The 21,637-nt window shown below is 45.3% G+C and overlaps 1 protein-coding gene across 1 annotated transcript in view; it reads left to right on the top strand.

The window, feature by feature from the left end:
• LETM1 (leucine zipper and EF-hand containing transmembrane protein 1) overlaps window positions 1–21,637 on the top strand; it is a 733,094-nt gene that overhangs the window by 448,931 nt on the left and 262,526 nt on the right. The window lies entirely within an intron of this gene.

A 21,637-nucleotide genomic window follows, 5' to 3' on the forward strand; every position in this document is an offset into this window, starting at 1 on the left:
AGAGGGAAGGACTGTCAAAAGGAGTGATATTTGAGTGGAAATCCAGCTCTGTTCCTCTATCTTCTCCGGCTGCACCAAAGACTTTCAAAACGCCCTCCTCACTCTCTTCTGAGGTAAAATGCTTGAGGAAAGTTCACTCGTCTACGATGCTGTCAACGACTCAGTAGACTAAATTATCCAAGGTACAGTCTAAATCTCCTTCATCTCTGGCTCTCTCGACGGTGATATCATTGTCTCCACACTTACGGTTCAGGTTTCCACGTCAACGACTTTAACGCCGGTGGTGGCTGTGTCGTCGATGGTGTTGACGAGGATGTCGACGACGAGGGTGACGACGGCTACCATGTTTGCGATGGCTTGGGTGACGACGGTCTCGACGATGACTGCGTTGACGACGTCTGTTTCTTTGTTGACGACTCTCTCATCGTTGTGGGCGGTCCCGCCGACGATGGAAAAAATGTCTATTTCTGTCAGAACGTGACAGATTACACCTGAGAACTTCTCCCAGGAGGTTGACTCCTCTACCTCCTGCACTCCTCCTTGAAAAAAAGGATTTGAAGAGGATGATGGACAATTTGCCTATGCGAATAGCCCTTCTCAATTACACGTCAAGTGTCAGAACACAGATTCTGATTGGGAATACGTAGAGGAACAGCAATATGATCCTTCCTTAGATTATCAAGACGGCTACCAGCAGGAGATGGCCTTTATGCCTTCCTCCCTACTAGCGGACTTGCAGACTATGCTTTTGAAGAGATTCGGAACACAACCTCCAGTTCCAGTTGTGGTTCCAGTAACTGCTGTTGTGCAGGCTCGGCCTGCTACACCTCAATTACCACCGCCTCAGCCAATGCCTGTGGCTAAGGATGCACCACCTATCGTGCCTCTAGTTGAGGATGACACCTCTGATGAGAACCAGGGACAGGTGACTTTACCAGATCCAGACACAGAGTGGGAGGACTGTCGATCCGGATCCGGCGTCTCCTTCACCAGCACCAGTTGATTCCCCCCCTGCAGACATAGGGGGTTTCTATAATTTGATGGAGAGGGCCGCTAAGAGATTTGAACTGCCCATGCCAACTGTGCAGTCTGAATGCTTCCTTTATGACTTCAAGGAGCCTTACAAAAAATCTGTAACGTCTATTCCTATTGTTGGTCACGTCTTAGATCCGTAGTTGCAGGCGATCCGGAGTCCAGCCTCAGTAATTACTGTACTGCCTCGCCTTGAGAAAAGTATAAGGTTCTGGACGATAACCCTGCCTGCTTGGTTGGCCAGCCTAAACCAGACTGTCATCTGTCAGGCTGCTCAAAGAAAGTCCAGGAATCCTTCTGCTCTCCTCACGACACCTCCGGATAAAGAGAACAGACTCCTCGATAACCCGGGCAAGAGGTTTTCCTCCATGTCCTGCCTGTCGATACGGGCTGCTAATGCCTTAGCGATACTTGGTCGCTACGATCGCCAGATGTGGTACGACCTTTCCCCCTATCTGGACCAATTGCCGGAAGACACGAGAAAAGAAGCGAAGAAGATTCTCCAAGAGGGAGTGATAACATCTGCTGAAATCATTGACTGTGCAATGGACATTGCAACGACTGCGTTCCGCTCCGTAGCGGGCGCTGCTGTCCGTCGTCAAGACTGGCTGAGGTCCAAAGCAAGATCTTGGATCTTCCATTTGATGGTGAAGCTCTCTTTGGGAAGCATAGTGATGATGTGCTTCAGGATATTAAGGAGGACACGAAAATCGCAAAATCCTTAGGGACTCTGCAGTAGCGCAAGGTCCCCTTCTGTGTAGCCAGAGGTAGAGGTAATGCCACATACAGAGGAGGATACCAGCAGCAAGGGTATTCTTCATATGGATCAACCTCACAGTCTTACCACCCGAATTATAACCAGCTGCAAAATCAATCCTCTTCTTTCTCTAGATCAGAGGTCTTCAAGCTTTTGGATGCCGAGACCCCCCCTGTCAACATTTTCAGGCATAGGGACCCCCTCCTGATGAAAATTTCTAAACCCTTTGTGGGTGACAAGAGTACCCAAGTGACTGCATGGTGAGCGATGCAACAGTGTGAGAGTGGGGTGAGTGAGGTGATCATATGAATTTGGGTTTGGCTATAAGTGCAGAGTGGGGAAAATTAATGCATGGTTAGTGATGGCCTTATTTGAGTGAACTGTGAGGGGGGAACAGGTGAGTGAAATGTCACATGAGTGCAGGGTGAGTAGTTGCTCATGTGACTGCAGGGTGAGGTACAGGGTGAACAACGCCAGCGCATTGTAAGTGCATTGTGATCACTGTGAGTGCAGGGTGAGTGGGTGATCAGTGGGAGTGCAGGGTGAGCGGGTGAATGGTGTGAGTGAATGGTGATCAGTGTGAGTGCATTGTGATTGCTGGGAGTGCATTGTAATTGCTGTGAGTGCATTGTGATGGCTGTGAGTGCATGGTGATGGCTGTGAGTGCATGGTGATCAGTGTGAGTGCACGGTGATCAGTGTGAGTGCATTGTGATCAGTGTGAGTGCACGGTGATCAGTGTGAGTGCATTGTGATCAGTGTGAGTGCACTGTGATCAGTGTGAGTGCATTGTGATCAGTGTGAGTGCATTGTGATCAGTGTGAGTGCATTGTGATCAGTGTGAGTGCATTGTGATCAGTGTGAGTGCATTGTGATTAGTGTGAGTGCATTGTGATTAGTGTGAGTGCATTGTGATTAGTGTGAGTGCATTGTGATCAGTGTGAGTGCACTGTGATCAGTGTGAGTGCATTGTGATCAGTGTGAGTGCATTGTGATCAGTGTGAGTGCATTGTGATCAGTGTGAGTGCATTGTGATCAGTGTGAGTGCATTGTGATTAGTGTGAGTGCATTGTGATTAGTGTGAGTGCATTGTGATTAGTGTGAGTGCATTGTGATCACTGTGAGTGCATTGTGATGGTATGCAACGTTTACAACGCGCGCGTTACCACGACCTACCATTACCACGCAGTTGTAACAACAAAAGTTGTTACAACGAATTGCGCTGGGGGGCGCTCAAGGATAGTAAATCATTTAATTTACTATCCTAACACCTTCCCTACTATCCACGGGGACTGGTGTTGGAATAGAAAATTAAATGTTTTAAATTTGCGCCCCCCCCCCAACGCAAGTCGTTGTAACGACTTGCGTTGTTACAACCGCGTTGTAATGGTAGGTCGTTGTAACGCGCGCGTGGTAACGTCATATATCAATTGTGATCACTATTAGTGCATGGTGATCAGTGTGAGTGCAGGGCGAGTGTGAAAGTGAAGGCGAGAATGAGGAGTGAGTTGTCTGAATGCAGGTTGCATTCCCAGAAACTTGAAGCGTAGGGTTTCAGCTATAAGTTAAACTATTGCTATAATGGCATTAATCAGGGATCGAGGGTGGAGGAAATAAATAATGTGCTGATACAGCTCATTATTTTGATGGCCCAGAAATAAGCAGTTACCTAAAGCTGTATATTTAGCACTTATCTGTGAATACTTAGAACTTCAAATATAAATAGAAAGCACTTTTTTTGTGTTCTAGGACTGCCTCAATGATCCATGACTGATAATTAAAGAGAACAAAGACAGAAAAGTCACATAGCTAATTAATACATACTTTTTTATTTATAACTCAATTTAGTGTCAAGAGCAGGTCTCTGAGGGCTCTTTAAACAGCACATGGCAGGCATTTTTCTTTTGGCTACCCAACTTTATATTTCTTTTGATTAAATGCATTCTCACACTGAAACAGTAAGTGTAAAAATACAATTGTAAGGTATAGGCAGAACCATAAAAAAAAAAACTAAGCCTAGGTAACCAGTTAACAAAGGCATGTAAATATGCAAATGGTCTTAAAAGACCTGTGAAAAGCTCAGGTTGCCGGAGATAAGACTCCAGACAACTCCCAGCCGAGCCCCCAGCAGTGCGAGCTGCATTGCAGCATCCCGGGCTGAGAGACACTACGGGGAAGGAGGGGGGGCTGAAGCTATGGGCCTGGGCAGAAGTGTGAAGGGAATGCGTGACCCCCTTCCTATCACTCCACGGCCCCCCTGGGGGTCGCGCCCCACAGTTTGAAGACCCCTGCTCTAGATCGACCAACAGAGGAAGGCAAGAACGCCAGGGGAGGTACTCCTATAAGCAACAATAGCGGCTTGCTGTCTCTTCCTACTGTCCTTTCTCCTCCTGTAACATCAGTGGGAGGCAGAATATAAAATTATCCAGTATTGGGGTATCTTTCATAAATTCATATGCCTAGAATCAGGCTTAGAATCATCCCCGCCGACGAGGTGGGAGTCTTGCGGTACAATAAAATATATACATAATAGTCATGAAAAACATTACACAGTAGGCTACTATGGACAGTAACGTCACTACATTAGCCTATCTTAGTCCTTTTGTAAAAAGAACCAATTTGGAACACAGCCAATCAGTCTGCAGCACCCTCTTAGAACCCTCCACAGAGAGGCAAACCCTCATATTTCCTACGCACGTCGTGTGACAGGGAGTCTCCCTGAGTTCTGCTCAGTTTTTCTTAACCATTGGTTGAACTTTGAGAGTAGCTATGTCTGATTCTTCTAAGAAAAGCTTGTTTTTGCCTTGTTCTTCCTGGTGCAAGAAGAGACTACATTTTGAAGATCCCCACAAGGAATGTACCCAGCTCACAATGTTAAAGACTGCAGGATTTGTAGAACCTTCCCTGCCAAGACTTAGAAAGACAGAGAAGGAAGATTGCTGGTTTGGCTGGAGAAGTTGAAGTCGACATCTGATGTTGTTTCAGGAGATGATGGCAGTGTTACTCCATAGGTGTCCACCCCTCTCACCAAGACGAGGGATAGATCTGATGATCCCCCTGAGGGACAGAGTAAGACCTTGAAGAAGCGTCTCTCTGAGACTGGTCTCTCTTCCTCTAGAAAAGAGAAGCTTTCATTCTCTTAAGAGGTAAAATCTGGTGAAAAAAGAAACATTTCAGTGAAAAATGCCTCAAAACAGCTAAAAACTCAGTCCGAGTCTATCCAGATCCCTTCGACATTGAAAAAAGCACAGTTGACGACGAGATTTCCTCAGATGGTCGATCCGTCGACGGCGGCACTGTCGACGATGGTAACATCGCTTGCTTTGTCGCCGCTGACGAAACCAGCGACGATGACTAGTCATTTCTCATAGACTCCTAACTCGTTGACGACGGGGCTCCTGCCGTTGACGCCTCCACTCTCGACGCCGGTTCAACTCCCGTCGACGAGAACATCGGTTTAGACGACAACAACATCGCCGACTATGGTTTTTCCGTCGACAATGTTGATGACAACGTCGATGGTAGCTTCTGTTATGGCTATTTCTGCTGGTTCTGACACACCGTCTATGTACATCTTGTCGGTGCTGAAATGTAAAAGACTTATATCTTTACAGATCACATCAGTTTTGACCCTTCCCTCCTAGTCACTATCTTGAGGAGTCGGAGGATGATGGACTTTTTATCCCAACGAGCAATCCTTCTCAAATCCGGATTCAATATCAGGATGAAGATGATGAGAAAGAGTACTATGAGCCTTGTGAGTCTCTACGAGGTCCTCAAGAGACTTCATTTCAGCAGGAACCTATGGTGCAAATGCCTATTTGCTTAATGCAAGACCTTACGGCTAAGTTAAGGGGCTATCCTGCACGTTTTCCACCAGCTGCGCATGATCCAACACAACCTACTACGCCTCCTGTTCTGCTGATCACAGGTCCTTCTGCCCCTATTAATGAACCTCAGGATATTTTACCTGCGCAGCATTAAGTCCAGGATGATGATGACGATCCTGTGCAGAGGATGGGGAATTACCAAAGATACTGACACTGCCAGAGCCCTTGACACCTTACAATATAGTAAGACTCCTTTTCAGGGGGGATCCAGGGGCAGAGGATCTTATTATTTTTTCGTGGTGGCTATCAAAGATACCAGTACAAAGGTAATCAGGGAAGATATAACTATCAACAGCAGCAGTCCTACAGAAACCCTTCGGCTGCCGCTAGACAGCAGAAGAGAAGACACCCTCAACAGGGCAGGGATTCTACTAGAAAGCAGTGATGACTTCCTAGAACCTGAAACAGCTCTGCCACACCTTATTTCCAGGATTCTGAATGTATTCAGACATCTCATTAATTGGAAAATATTGACCACAGACAAGTGGGTCTTGGATATTCTCAAATTTGGGCATACCCTGGAATTCTTCAGTATCCCTCACCCACCTTAAAAGAAAGATCCTCCACATCTTGCTCTTCTCAGGAAGGAAACAAAAACCATGCTCTCGAAAGGAGCGATAGAAAGAGTGCCTCACTCTCAAGTGGGGAAAGGGTTTTACTCCTGCTTTTTTCTAATAAAGAAAAAGTCAGGGGAATGGAGACCTATCCTGGATTTAAGCTGAGCAAGTATCTTCAAAATAAATCCTTTCGCATGGTCACGCTTCAAGAAATCCTTCAGCTTCTGGACCATGCAGATTTCGTGACAACATTGGATCTCCAGGATGTGTACTTCCACATCCCCATTCACCCAAAACATCGAAATTCCTTTGTTTCACTGTGGCTGGTGCTCATTTAAATTCAAAGTCCTCCCCTTCTGTCTACGTTCAGCCCGAGAGTCTTTACGAAATTCCTGGCCCCGGTGGCAGCTCCCCTCAGGCATACAACTTTTTCCTTATCTGGACGACTGGCTAATAAAGGCTCCTTTTTTCGGCAGGCTTCTCCAGCAATGTCCACATGTCTTCAACTATTTCAATCCCTGGGGCTGACCCTCGACATCCAAAAATCAGTTCTCTATCCTTCTGAAAGGATTCAATTTGTAGAGGCAGTCTTGGATACTATCCAGGACAAGGCATTCTTGTCCAAAGGAAGGCAATCATGCTATCCAGGACAGGGCATTCTTGTTCAAAAAAAGGCAATCACGTCTGATTTCTCTGGCATCAGACCTCCAAAGAAGACCGTTTGCTTCTGTGAGACTCATCAAATCACTCCTGGGAATACTATACTCAGCAATACTGGTAGTACCTCACACCTGTCTAAGGATGAGGCTGATCCAGGAGGAACTAGACAGTCAATGGCTGCAGATCTCGGGGTCGTTCGACGACCTAGTGAAAATAACTCCAATTATGCGGGAAGCGCTACTTTAGTGGATGCGCTCCAAAAATGTCTTACTCAGGCTCACTTTTCTTCCTTCTGTGCCGGAGTTCATTCTCACTACAGATGCCTCCCTAGAAGGTTGGGGCGCACACATTCAAGATCTTTGCATAGGAGGGAAGTGGTCTGCTGCAATGGCGAAAATTCATATAAATTTCTTAGAGCTTTGAGCCATTTTCCTGGCGTTGCAGTCCTTTCTTCCAAGGCTTCAAAGTTCAACAGTTCTCATCAGAACCGACAACACCACTTGCATGTATTACTTAAACAAGCAAGGAGGTTGCCCGTTCACACATACTGTCTCAAGAAGCTCAAAGCATATGGGAATGGCTGCTTTCTCACAACATCACGATAAAGGTGGAACAATTACCGGGAATTCAGAACACTCTAGCGGACACTCTGAGCAGGACTTCGAAGTCCTTTCACGTATGGGAATTGGATCAATCAGTGGTGGAACACATATTTCGGATGTGGTGCAGACAAAATCTGGATCTCTTTGCCTCCAAACACAATTGGAAGTGCCCATTCTTTGCCAGTTGGGAACCGGAGAAGGGCTTGTCGGGGAACGCCTTCACGATGAGATGGACAGGGCTCTTTGCTTACGCATTTCCCCCCCTTTCCGTTGCTCCCAAGACATCTGCGCAAGCTCAAAATGGAACCATGTTGCATGATTCTCATTGCTCCGCGGTGTTCGCATCAGCATTAGTTCACAGAGCTTCTCCTACTGTCCAAACGCAGACCATACCGCCTTCCTGCAGTTCCAACCCTGTTATCAATGAGCCAGGGTCAAAAGGGCCAGATTCTTCATCCTCGTCCAGTCCAATTGCATCTTCATGAATGGTTTCTGGATTCACAGAATTCAAGGAGATAGATTTACCTCAGGATTGTAGAAATATTCTTGCTAGGGCAAGAGCTCCTTCTACTTTAAAGACTTATGCTTTGAAATGGAAACAATTCTGTTCCTGGTGCAATGACAGGGATATACATCCTTTACGATGTTCTCCAGATAAAGTTCTGCCTTATCTTCTTTCGTTATCTAAGTCTGGTCTTATGTTTACATCTGTCAAGCTACATTTAGTGGCCATCTCGACCTACAGACGTTCTGCAGGAGCTGCATTCCTTTTCTTTAATCGCTTGATCAAACAATTTCTAAAAGGGCTTTTCCACCCGTCAGAGCTCCATCTCCAGAATGGAGGCTTAATCTGGTGTTACAACAGCTCATGAAGCATCCATTTGAACCTGTTCACAAGGCTGACCTCAAGTATCTTTTTTGGAAAATGACACTTTTAGTGGCACTCACCTCTGCTCGGAGAGCCAGTGAAAGCCAGGCTTTCACTATCAAACAACCTTATATGAAATTCACCAATGATTATGTCCTCTTCCGAACTAATCCAACGTTTATTCCGAAGGTTCCCGCTACATTCCATCTTAATGAGCCTGGTATACTGCGTTCTTTCTTTCCCAATCCGTCTTCCTCTGCTGAAAAAACTTTTGATACCTTGGATGTTAAAAGGTGTCTGATGGGGCAGGCCTTCCATAGACCTCTTTGCCACGCCGGAAAACAAGAAATGCCGATTTTACACAAGCAGGCTTCGCCATCCAAGATCATTGTTGAATGCTCTTTTGATGGCCTGGTCAGTCTCATTTGTTTACGCTTTTTCCCCCATTTCTCTGATCCCCACACTTCTCAGGAAGCTCAAAGCGGAACCTTGCACAGTGATTTTGGTAGCTCCTGCATGACCCGACAGTTTTGGTTCACAGAGCTGCACCTCCTCTCCCTGGACCTTCCGCTTCCATTGCAGCCGATTCCTTCGCTCCTGACGATGTCCCAGGGTCAAGTCTGGCACCCGGATCCTCAATCACTGCAATTGTCGGCATGGCTCCTGAGCACCGAGAATTTCTTGGTTTGACCCTGTAAACAGAAATAAGAGATGTGCTTTCTCAGGCAAGAGCCAAAGTACCAACAAGATATACAAGTTGAAGTGGAAGCGTTTCTGCATTTGGTGCCAACAAAACGGTATCCATCCTCCTTTTTTTTTCAGCCTCATGAAGTTCTTTCTTGCATTCTTTCATTAGCGAAATCGGGGCTTGCTCACTCATCCATCAAATTTCATCTTGCTGCCATCTCTCGCTTCAGACGCACATCTTCTGGTCCTTCTCTCTGGTCGGCAAGGATAATTAAACAGTTTCTCAAGGTCCTTTTCAGAGTCTTCCCTTCAGTCAAGCCTCCGCCTCTTTTTTGGCACCTTAACTTGGTTCTCACCCAGCTCATGAAGCATCCCTTCGAACCTATTCACAGAGCAGATTTGAAATTCCTCTCCTGGAAGGTAGCTCTTCTACTAGCCTCGACTTCGGCCAGGAGAGTGGGTGAATTGCAGGCTCTCACTATTCAGGAACCTTTTCTCCAGTTTAAGAAGGGTACGGTGATACTCCGTACTAACCTAAAGTTCATACCGAAAGTGCCTTCAGACTTTCATTTGAATGAGCCGGTACTACTCAAAACTTTTTTCCCTCAACCTACTACTCCGGCAGAAAAGCCACTCCACTCACTGGACATTCAGAGGTGCTTAAAATGGGAAACATCCTAAACAACGAAGTTTAAATCTCAACTAACCTGAACAATGAAGTCAGAACAACGAGAAATCCTGAACAACGAAGTCCTTAACCACGACTCTTCATTTCAACACATTCGTAAACCACGACTTTGCCGCATCTAGTGAGGTAAAACTATTAGAAAAAACAATGCTGCACATTCATTGGGTGCAGTTGAATGACAATTTGTGCCCCATAAATGAGGGTTCAAAGGAATTAAGTATTTTTCTCTAGATGCCGTTATACATGCCACGCAAAATGGCTGCAAGCGTCATATAGTAAATGGAGGACAAGGCAGTTGTCACGTTATGTTGAAGAAAAAGCGTTGGTGGAGAGCAACACACGCTCATAAGGCATTTACAGGCATTGAATTTAGATAAAACAACAACAACAACAAAATAAACAAAACTATCAAATTGTGTTTTCCCGGTTGTAGCACAGTGATTTACATTCCTAAACCACGAGTCAGACTGCTGTCCCCGAGATTCCTAAACCACGACTCTAGGAAGGTAAAACTATTTAAAAAAACAACACTGCACATTCATTACATACAGTTGAATGACAAGTTGTGCATTTTAAAATGAGGCTTCAAAGGAGGGAAGTATTTGTCTTGCAAAAGGTGCAAGGGATGCCCGTGGTGTCCATAGAAAGCTGTACGCGAAAGTGGACTTTGAAGGAGACTCTATTGTACAATTTATTGCAGCCGAGGTGACAGCTGCTTTGGCATGCAGATGGATAAAATGACTCGGACTGCTGTCCCCACTCTTCGCGACACTGCTAAACGACAATTCGGACTGTTGTCCCCACTTTTGGTTTAATGCCAGACATTTAGTTGATTCTGCAAAGGCATGACATTAAGTTTTTCATATCAGCATCTAGAGAGGCAAAACTATACTTGGCATCTCTCTAGAAAAGTTTAATAAAAAATAATTTATCTTTAAGTTTCATTGTTTATAAATCTTAAAAACGCGGATTTAAAAGAACATACTTGAATAAATGTGTAAAGAGCAATTTGAATGGAAATTTTCGTGGTTTAGGAACTCGTTGTTAAAAATGTAGTTGTTTGGGTTTGCTCGTTGTTTAGCCTTCGCGGTTAAGGAATTTGTGGTTTAGGCAGTAGTTCAGTCATACATTCGCTTAAAATTCTATCTGCAACGTGCTAAAGACTTCAGGAAGTCTCCTCAACTGTTTGTGTCTTTTAGCAAATTAGCGCTACTCGTAAGGGTTTTCTCCTTTCCAAACAGGGGATTGCTTGTTGGATTACCAGCCCTATTCAGTATTGTCACAGAGCAGTGGGTAAGCCCCTGGAAGGTCTGGTCCGTGCTCCCTCTACGAGGGCGATTTCTTCTTCGACAGGCCTCTTTGCCGGAGTTCCTATCCGGGAGATCTGCAGAGCAGCGACCTGGAGCAGTACTCATACATTTACAAGACATTACTGCCTGGATTCTGCAACGCAGAGTGACACAGCAGTGAGGCAGGCAGTCCTGAGGAACCTCTTGCAGTGGTGGTGAGCTTTCCCGTTCATCCCTCCTTCCATGTTTACTGTTTTTCAGCTCTTGCACATTTTAGAACCTCATGTGTTTATAATTTCTAATGTTTCTAAGAATGTTTATTGACCATTACTGTTGTCATTATGGCAAATGGGCTGTTGATTTGTTCTTAGTTTCACAATGCTCATGGTTCTAAGAATGTGCTTATAATTGCTAGCTACTCTGACACAAGCATGGGAATTTATGAAAGTTCCAATACTGGCGTACGTAATCAAGTTACTTACCTGTAACTTTGGTTTTCCAGTATTGGAAACTTTCATAGAGTTCTACGTGACCCACCCTCTTCACCTGGGAAAGCTCACCCTCTAGCACAGTGGTTCCCAAACTGCGCCGCGGCACCCCGGTGCACCGTAATGAGGTGCCAGGGACGCCGCGCGCACAATGTGGGAAATTCCATGCTAGCGAGTAATGGGCAGGGAGTGAGTGGGTATCAGAGGCGCAACTAGAGCCAAATTTCGGGGGAGGGCTAATCAAATATTTCGGGGGGGGGGGGGGGGGAATCTTAAGCAATAGGCAGAGTGGAGCTACACGGGCTCTTAAGAGGTGTGAAACAACAGCAAGGCCTCATTAACATGCAAATGGTCCTTTTAAAGACCTGTGAAGTGTGTTCTTTAAGGCAATATGTATGAAAGGTGAGCTGTTGCCATTGTATTGCTCCACCTCCCGTCACATGTCTAATACCGTTTACGGGGCTACCGGGTGAATTGAGAAAATCTACCCTTCATGGCAGAAACTTTATGAAAATGCCTCAAGTCTCTGCGAAGCCCGCGTGTCTGGATGTGACACCTTTTAAGAATAACAGCAAGTCGTCCTTGCAACTGGAAACTGTATGCATTCTGCAACTCAAGGAGATAGCCCATGTTTACCCCCTCCGACAAGACGGATAGAAATGGTTTTAATGGCAAGTGTGAAATGCAAAGGGGAGAGCAAGCAGCCCTCCTTCGCACCCTACCCAACATGTTTCCGTCCGAGATCTGACGTCTGACCCGAGGAGCGCTTAGAGGGTAATGGAATATTCTTTTTTTTTTTCTTCAAATAGATTTTATTGGTTGCATGATGGACAAATATCAAGTAACGCTCTGACAGCCAGAGACAGTCACTAGAAGCAAATATCAAGTACAGTGACATGCAAGCATTTTCATAGGCAATCAAACAGTTAAAGCAAACAAAGAAATGCAAAGGTTGCAAACCCCCCCGCCCCCCCATCCCCACCCCCCCTCAACCCCCCTCCCCCGCTCGCGCCGCCGCCTACTCATAATTGAATATTCTTAAGCGTATGCGCACACAACTGTCTCAGCAGCGCCAGTCACGGGGGGCCCATTCAGGTAATAGTGGTGACCCGAGTGGGCGTTGGAGGATACGTTCCTCTACTTTGCCAGGTACATTAAGTCCTTTACGTCCTCCTGTTTCTACCATCTTAGACTCAATTCAATTCAAAAATCCTTTATTCGACTGTCAGAAAAGCAGTCATAAAAGCACAGAAATACATTGTTATACAATTCATTCAAGATTTTTATAACCAATTTTTTTAAAAGTAGGCAGTTCACCAAAAAGTTAAAAATGCAGTGAGTTAAAAATGCAGTAGGCCAACGGAGAATAAAAATGCCTGTTCAAGACATAATATCATATTTAGTGCAAGCCATCTTGGGATCATCCTTCCATGCTTAATCTGAACTTCCGGGCTGTTTTTAAAAACTTACAGATAAAAAAGGTACTGTCATTAGGCAGCATCTGAAGATATAAAAGTGCAGGCTTAATCTGTACAAAATTCAACTTTTTAAGCAAGGGTTTTAAAAACATTTGTCTTGGACTAGAATAATAAGGACACAGAAATAAAAAGTGAGCCAGGTCTTGTGGAGACATGTTGTCGCAGCCACAAGCTGGCAACACTTGACCTCTGTGTGCTCCACTTGGCACGGCTAAAATCAAGTGGTAAAGACCAAATCGGAATCTGCTCAACAGAAAACGGTCGTATCTGGAGATGTTCCATGATAAGTATGGTTCACAGAACACACATGTCTTTATTAGTGTATGATTCCTAACACTGGACTTCTTCATCTCGGTGTCTTCCCTGACAAGTTGTCGCTTTAACATGAAAGTGTTTCTTACAAAATCAACATCCTTCTTTGTAGCATGCTGTGGTGTTAGATATAAGTCCAATCTACCCAGGTCTTTGCAACAGTTTCTAATATAGTTCATCCAGGGTATTTTAAGATGTCCTTCCCAGGTGAGGGCTTCAGCGAGGATGCTATGCGTCAGGGGTATAAGTGCATTGCGCCAACAGTTTAGCCAACAGAGTAAAGGGTTTGCAGCAATTCTATCTCCTAGGTATGGTATACCCAGTTCCTCATGTACAGAGAAATTAGCGGTGCTTTTGGGTAAGCTCAAAACCTGTTTTAAAAAGTTATTTTCTAGTGTACCCAAGGCTTCTACTGGTGAGAAACCCCACAACTCGCTCCCATAACATGCCACCGCTACGCTTTTTGCCTGATATAATTTCAGTATAGCGGACACTGGGGTGTTACCTAATTTGCGTGCAAAGTCCAATATTCCGAAGTTGGTTCTTAGTAACTCGCCTTTCTTTTTATTTATAGCAGGACCCCAAGAAAGTTTGTGATCGAATAGTACTCCTAAGTATGAAAATGTTTTTGTCAACGGTATGCTTTCTCCGTTGACTGAAAAGGGGTATCGTTTTTTGGGGGGTTTTCCAACCGTCATTATGAAAGATTTGGAGTTATTAATATTCAGATCACGTGAGGTCATGAATTGGAAGAAAGAATCCAACAACTTCTGAAGTCCTAATGCGGTTCTGGATATCAAAACGGCGTCGTCCGCATAAAGTAGGACCGGCACCCCTGTTTTCCCAATACGAGGGTAATCTGTGTCCGTTTTTACCAAATGATCCTCGAGTCCATTGATGTACAAATTAAAAAGAAAAGGTGCTAAAATACAGCCCTGTCTGACGCCCCGGTTAATATTAAACTCTCTCGTAACTTTTAGGTCTTTTGTGTACCGTACATTGGCACGTGTGTCATTATGTAGATTGGGCAGGAAATTGATTAGGTTATTTTCCACACCCATATTATGCAAGATTTCCCATAGTTTGCTCCTCTCGACGCAGTCGAAGGCAGAGGAAAGGTCCATAAAGGCCATATACAATGTTCCACCTCTGGCTTGGGTGTATTTACCACTTATTAGGTATAGATTCAGACACTGTGTAGTTGTTGCATGACCCGGTCTGAATCCATACTGTGCCGGGGTCATTATGTTATTTTGTTTGGCCCAAGCATTCATCCGATTTAAAAGAACCCCTCCCACTACCTTCGCAACAGAGTTTATCAGGGAGATTGGTCTATAGCAAACTGCTTTTGTTCTATCGCCCTTTTTGTAAACCGGGACAATAGTGGATGCACCCCAAGATTTAGGCGCTCCCACTTCAGCCCCGGCGTTAATAACTGTTGTAAGAATTGGAGCCCATAAGGCGATGTTGGATTTAAATAGGTCTGGTGGAAGACCATCAGGGCCCGGTGCTTTGTTGCTAGAGAGACCAAGAATCCCTAGCTCAATTTCTTTAGAGGAGAAGTGTAGAGGGCTGCTTTCAGGGAAATGAGGTAATTTTTTTGACTTTGGTGCTTCACTCTTAAAGATAGATCCAAAATGGGTGATCCAGTCATTCTCTGGTATGACTGTGCCGAGACTGTCAGCGGTCGGGTCATCAAAAAGAGGTTTATTAATTATTTTCCAGAACTTTGCGCTATTGCCCAGAATAGAGGGGTCGAGCAAAGATTCCCATGTTTTAATTTTTATTGATTTTTTGCAAGAGGCAATTGCATTTTTATAGTCTGCTCGGAGGGCCTTTACCAGTGCTAAATCTCTCGGTTTATTTTTGAGAGCAACCTTTAATTTGCGGTTGGCAGAAGAACAGGCATGATCAAACCATCGTGGGTATTGAGCAGTTGATCCCTTGGCAGTTATAGTCAGAAATTTTTCTATCCTTCTAGACACCACTGCAAAGGCGGATAGGACGCATTCAGGTGAAGTAGAGTCGGTGGCACAGAGCTTAAGTTCAGATTCGCAGTCTTTGGCGACAATCTCATACAACTTATCACTATTTACCAGGTTCCATTTCAAGCGACGGTTGTTATTTACCGGCTTAAGTATCCCTGGATCCTTGATATTATTTTGGAGTACGGAAGGATCGCATTGTAGTTCGAGGTGTAAGGGGTTGTGATCACTATAGGTGCTCATGAGGATATCAAACTTAAGGACCTTTTGGGCCACACCTGCAGAAAGAAGGATATGGTCTATGATGGACCCTGACTCAGATCCTTTGTAAGAGGGATTTTCATAGGTGAAAGAGTCCTCTTTCAGAGATAGTGCCAAGATCATGTTCATGGAATCCATTAAGGTGTTCAGTTTTGATCCACGGTGGCAGTGTGTGAAATGGAGACCTGTTTTAAGCTCACAGCCCAACGATCCCAAGGTTGTCAGGAGAGGGTTACCGCAAATATGCGTATTGAAGTCGCCGAGGAGTATTTTGTCCTGTGGTAGTTTTGTCAGATTTTCAGCTAGACAATTTGCAAGGTTGTCGATGTTACAGTCACTTGGGTTTGCAACAGAGTTATAGAAATTAATCAGCGTTATGTCTTTTTTCCCCCTTCTGAGTGTAACAATCTGAATATTCCTGCTATCCACTTGCACATAATTAATCAGCATTTTAAGGGACAGACTGATAAATATTGCCAGGCCCCCCTTTGCCCTGCCACTAGGTGAGGGGGATGCGTGGACAAAGAAACTTTGGAATCCCTCGATGAAGGTGTTACCATTGGTCATCCAGGTTTCTTGAAAACACAAGATGGTGTACTTCCTAACGAAAGCCACCCATAGTGGGTCATCGATTTTAGAGGCCAGTCCAGCAATATTCCAGGACAAAATTTTGATAGGGTTAGAAATAGTCTCCTCAGATTTAGGTCCTGGGTTTATGTTAGAGAGGGAGCACGGTTCTTGGATTGTCCCTGTCATGTGCTTAGACCTTGGGTTCTCAGGTAATGGATTCGGTTGTAAAGCCATGATCTTAGATGGACTACATACTTCATTCACTGACGGAGCAAGAGCTTGATGTGCTCGGGGACTGACTGTGCAGCTCGATGTCGTTGTGGGGGTGGAATTTACTGCACAAACTAGATGGGAGGTGGCTGTTTTCACAGCGTTTGTATCATTTTCGGAAGAATTCCTTGCTTTAACAAAAAGAGTTTCAAGGAATGGATCAGATGACAGTCAGTCAACCTCGTCTAAATGATCGTAGTGGTAAAGAGCATCATATCTATTGGCAGTAGGAAACCCGTACTCCTCAAATTGTACAGTCGCAGGGTTATAGGCGTGGTAAAAACCGTGCCTTTGCCGTGCAGCTGTCTCAATTGGTTGCTGGTTGTATACTTTGGTTCCCCATGGGTGAGTATATGAGTGGAGATCTAAACCCATTTGACTATCAAGTCTGGGTAGAACAGGGGCCAGCCAGGGTTGGAAATTAGATTGTGTCATATGCCGTCCTTCTTGGGTGTAGTTATATTTGGGTTTATTCCTACGTGAATCTGAGCGGGCTGGATAGAAATAGCTTAATCCCATAGTCCTAATCAAGCTGTTTGTCCCCGAACTCCTCCAATCTGCGATAAATTTTGCCGGTCCTAGATGTTTAAAGGTGACCACGATGCAGTCACCATCTGTGGATTTAAAGCGAGTGCCCACCCACTCTACCCTTTTGACTTGAAGTATAGTACCTATTATATTTTGAGGGAGAGGCCTATGTGTAGAAAGCCATTGCATGACTTTATTCTTCAATTCCTCCCGCGTTTCCTCCCTGTTATCGTCGACTTTGGGCACCCCAATCATGACTATCGTGTAGGGGTTAGCCTGTGGAGGAAGGTTAATATGTAATAGTGAGCTTGTGGTGGTAGGTTTGGCAGGATGAGCTCCTATTTCTTTTAATTGAGTATTAGTTTTAGTTTTAGGAGACGCCGTGCAATTCTTGTTCTTTGGTGCGTCTGTGTTGGTATTAGGTGGATGTCCCTCTGCAGCCCACTCACTGGCCTCGTCATCTTCATCCATTTGATTATTTGGTTCATTGGTTGTAGAAGTCGTTGTGTTCGCAGTGGGTTTGGGGACTGTTTGAGACTTTATAGTTTGGTCTGATGTGGGTAAGCCCTTTGATTGGGGTTTATTTTGTTTTCCTGTGTTCTTTACTGGGTTGCCAGTTTTTTTGGAATTTTTTACATTAAGTGTAGTTGATGAAGGAACAAAAAGAGAGGGCTTGTTAGTTGTGTTGAGCAATCTAAGAATACTGGAGGATATATCATTTTGGGTCCTCTCAAATTTACTCAAAGCCTTTTCTATGGTATCTATCTGATGACTAATAGGTTGAAGAAGTGTTTTAATTAAAGTTTCAATCTCTCTCATGAAGGGGAAGCTTAAGGTACTCTTCTTATCAATATGACCTGTTTCCTCATTAACTACAGGAGTTCCTGAATTAGATTTAGCTTTACCGTCTGAGTCGTATAGATCTGGGGAGGTTGGAAGGGGTCCCCCACGTTTTGGTCCAGTGGGTTCTACTGGGCCTTTCTTCTGCCACATGTCTTTAAGTGATCGTTTGGGTTTACCAGAAGGTAGGTGGATTTTCCGCGTAGGGGGTTTGATTCTGGGCTTCTTCCGTTTAATCTTTGGCGATTTATGTAGCGTTGGTGGTTGAGATTCTGTTAAGACAATGACCGGTAGGGCATTTTCCTCGGTCCCAGCTTCCGATAACAAGGGAATATCTATTGTCTGCTGGTCATTTTTTGCACTATTAGATATGACCATGATGCTATTATCCTGATTATTAGCTGATGATTCCAAGAATAAAGAGTTAGTGGGTTTTTCTTTAATGTGTGATCCAGGTAATTCCGAGAACGATTGTGTGAGTAAAGACTCCTGGGATGAGATAGTGTCATCCATATTTGGATCGTCATAGGTAGTATGAGAGGACAGGTCAGGGAAGCATAGATTAGGTGTCAGGGAGAGTCTCCTCTCAGTGTCCTGAATAGCATCCGCCACAACATTGATGGTTTTTTGAAGCATTTTATCTATGGCGGTTATAGTGGGCAAAGGTGTACTCACTGTTTTTAGCCTACTGGTAGATCTAGTCGCCATTGGTGTTTTAGTTGTTTTGGTCATCGTTGAACAGTGGTTGCATCCCCTTAGCTCTTCAGAGGTACTGGAGTGGGAATATTCTTAGGGTGGTAGCCCGTCCCGGCCGCCTCAGGCCCCTGAGGGCCACAGAGGGCCCGCCCTTTGCCCGGGCTTCGCTCGGCGTCCCGCTCGCGTCCCGCTACGCGTTGCCGTCCTCTATTTGTGGAGGTTGTTGCGGCCGGGGGCGTGGCTTGCTGGGGGCGCGGCCGTGCACACCTGTGCAGCGCGGGGACTCCTGGTCAATGGAGTCCCTGCCTCACGCGCCCCCAGTTACCTTCCGCTGTTCTTCTTATCCTCCCGGTAATGGTAGTTGCTTGATGACGACCTGTCCTGCAGCCTCAACCCCACGCCTTGGCTCCGCGCAGCGGCTCCCGCGAAGCGGGAGCTGCAAGCTGTTAGCGCTGGCCTCGGCGGTCAATCCCTCCTGGGACACAGGGAGGCCGCAGGGAGAGTGGCAATTCTCAAGTCAGGGCGTCGGCGATTTCGGCGTTTCTCGGCGTGTTGACAAGTGGTAGTTCTGGAAAGACAATCCCACAGATTATTGGCAGGGTGCGCTCTTTAACGGAGATTGGCCGGCCGGGGGCGTGGCTTGCTGGGGGCGCGGCCGTGCACACCTGTGCAGCGCGGGGACTCCTGGTCAATGGAGTCCCTGCCTCACGCGCCCCCAGTTACCTTCCGCTGTTCTTCTTATCCTCCCGGTAATGGTAGTTGCTTGATGACGACCTGTCCTGCAGCCTCAACCCCACGCCTTGGCTCCGCGCAGCGGCTCCCGCGAAGCGGGAGCTGCAAGCTGTTAGCGCTGGCCTCGGCGGTCAATCCCTCCTGGGACACAGGGAGGCCGCAGGGAGAGTGGCAATTCTCAAGTCAGGGCGTCGGCGATTTCGGCGTTTCTCGGCGTGTTGACAAGTGGTAGTTCTGGAAAGACAATCCCCCATCTTAGACTCTTCTGGTTATAAAAAGTCCTCCCTCACCTTCCGGGATCTGTTCCAAAAGCAGTGGTCTGTGCTCTCATTGTGTCATGCATCGGCAATGTGCTTTTCCTTAGCCTTCTTTTCAACTAATCCCACAGATTCAATTTGCACTACCCCTCCGCTGTCATATTCCACCTTACCCAAGAGAGCCCCACTGGTTTCCAGGTCGCCAACGTGTGCAATTTGAAGACCCCGTGCTTCTCACACCACATGTTCTATGAAGAACCTCAATTGTGTATCACCCTAAGCTTACCTCACCTTACCTAACCTTACAACCAGTGTTGTAAGTGCAGTAAAATCATGTTACCCTTCTATAACGATTACTGTTATTTTCGTTGTATGTTTTTCTGTATTCATAATTTTTTTGTTCTTTTTTGCATAGTGCTCAGAAGCCTTGGGTACTTCACATAAAAACGAATTAAACAAAGAAAGATTGGAAACCTGAAAATAAAACGGAATACATTCAGACCATGAGCAGGGGCGTAACTTGGTCAGTAAGATTGGGAAGGGGTGAGCATCAGATTTTCCAACCATCACGCTGGCAAATAAAGTTAAAATAGATCGTTTTATATTTTAGCTGCTGGCTCTGAGCCAGTGGGGTGATACTCCTACTCCACTGTGGAGGAGCCGCCCCTGAAATAGATTATATGACAAGTAGGATCATTGATGTAGCCTTACGTCTAGAGCAGTCGACTTCGGAACTGGGGTACCGGGTTCGAGTCTTGGCAACTATGCTCAACACCTGTGATTCTGGGCAAATCACTTAATCTCTCCGTCCCTAAAACTGAAATGTGTCCATCTGTAACGAAACTGGTGCTCATGAAAAGCGCTATGATACCCCATTTCTTGGGTCTAGTTTGCGCTATATAAAATTCTAAAAAAAAATGTTTTAAATGAGAGGGGCTTAAAAGGTAGTGGGAAGTGAGAGGAATACAGATTAATAGGAGTAACTAAATGAAAGGCAGGAGAAAGGGCACATTGCCTCAGCTCCTCGAAATAAAGCCAGAAATACAGAGAACCTGGAAGGTGAATTAACTCAAAACACAAAAGTCAGAAATGAGAACTGATGTGCACATTCAACATTGTTCTCCGACATGGTGATAGTGGCAGCACTTTATAAAGCGTGGGGGGCTGGGGTTACCACGGACACCAGAGGCCTCTTCGTACAAATGGAGGGGTTTAACCAGTGTTTTAAGTTGGATCCAGAGGGTGGCCGTAGGAGCAACGGCCAACTGCTTATTAGGTCAAGGGAGCCGCAGGTCAAAAAGGTTTGGGAACCACTGCTCCAGCACCTTCAGTAGTATGATTGCACAGCGGCTACGAACATCTGAGGCTCTGGGCTTCTCTCAGGAGGGCTCTAAGGGGTGAGGCTAAACTGATTGGTTGTTCACTTTTTTTGGTCTCTTATACAAAAAGAGGTGGATATGTTGCAAAACTAGAATGGGCCTAAGTCTAGTTTCTGTTTTGGTAATGGTTTCTATTGCTATTATATGTATACCGGGGACTCCTATTCCAACAACGGGGAATGATACAAGCATGGGAATCTATGAAAGTTTCCAATACTGGAGAACCAAAGTTACACGTAAGTAACTTGTTTTCATATGTCTGAGAAACCCACAAACAGACAACCTAGAAGAACACAGCTTTGGAACAAACCTTGGAATTGGTGGCATTTGTTGTTATTCAAGGCTCCATGAAGGACCATCACAAGCGACACCACTGTGAGCGGCTGCCTACAGTGCACTCAATTTGGGGCACCACAAAATATTTTTCTGGGCCTATAATGAATCCTCACTTTGGCCTGATAGCGAGGGGCATAGAGATATGCACATCAAGTTGGTCAAATAGTCAACTATGACTCCTTTAACTGAGCTTCTGAGAATTACAAAATCTGGAGTAGCCAGTTAAGGGACACGGGGTCCAGAGGAACATGGCATGTCTAGCAGATGTTTAAGAAAGGAGCTGACAATGTCTTACATTCTTCTGGAGTCTTAGGTTGATATCAATACAGTAGTCAAGCCATGAATAAATCTAGTCATTCACTACTGACACTTGTGTGATCTATGGTCTTAAAGAAAGGGTTTAGTACATTTTTCTACCAAGATTCTGGACCATATAACATGGATCTTACTGGACCAATACTCAGATGGTTCTGTTC

The sequence above is a fragment of the Lissotriton vulgaris genome, chromosome 3_2 (assembly GCF_964263255.1).
Source record: "Lissotriton vulgaris chromosome 3_2, aLisVul1.2, whole genome shotgun sequence".
Classification (NCBI taxonomy): domain Eukaryota; kingdom Metazoa; phylum Chordata; class Amphibia; order Caudata; family Salamandridae; genus Lissotriton; species Lissotriton vulgaris.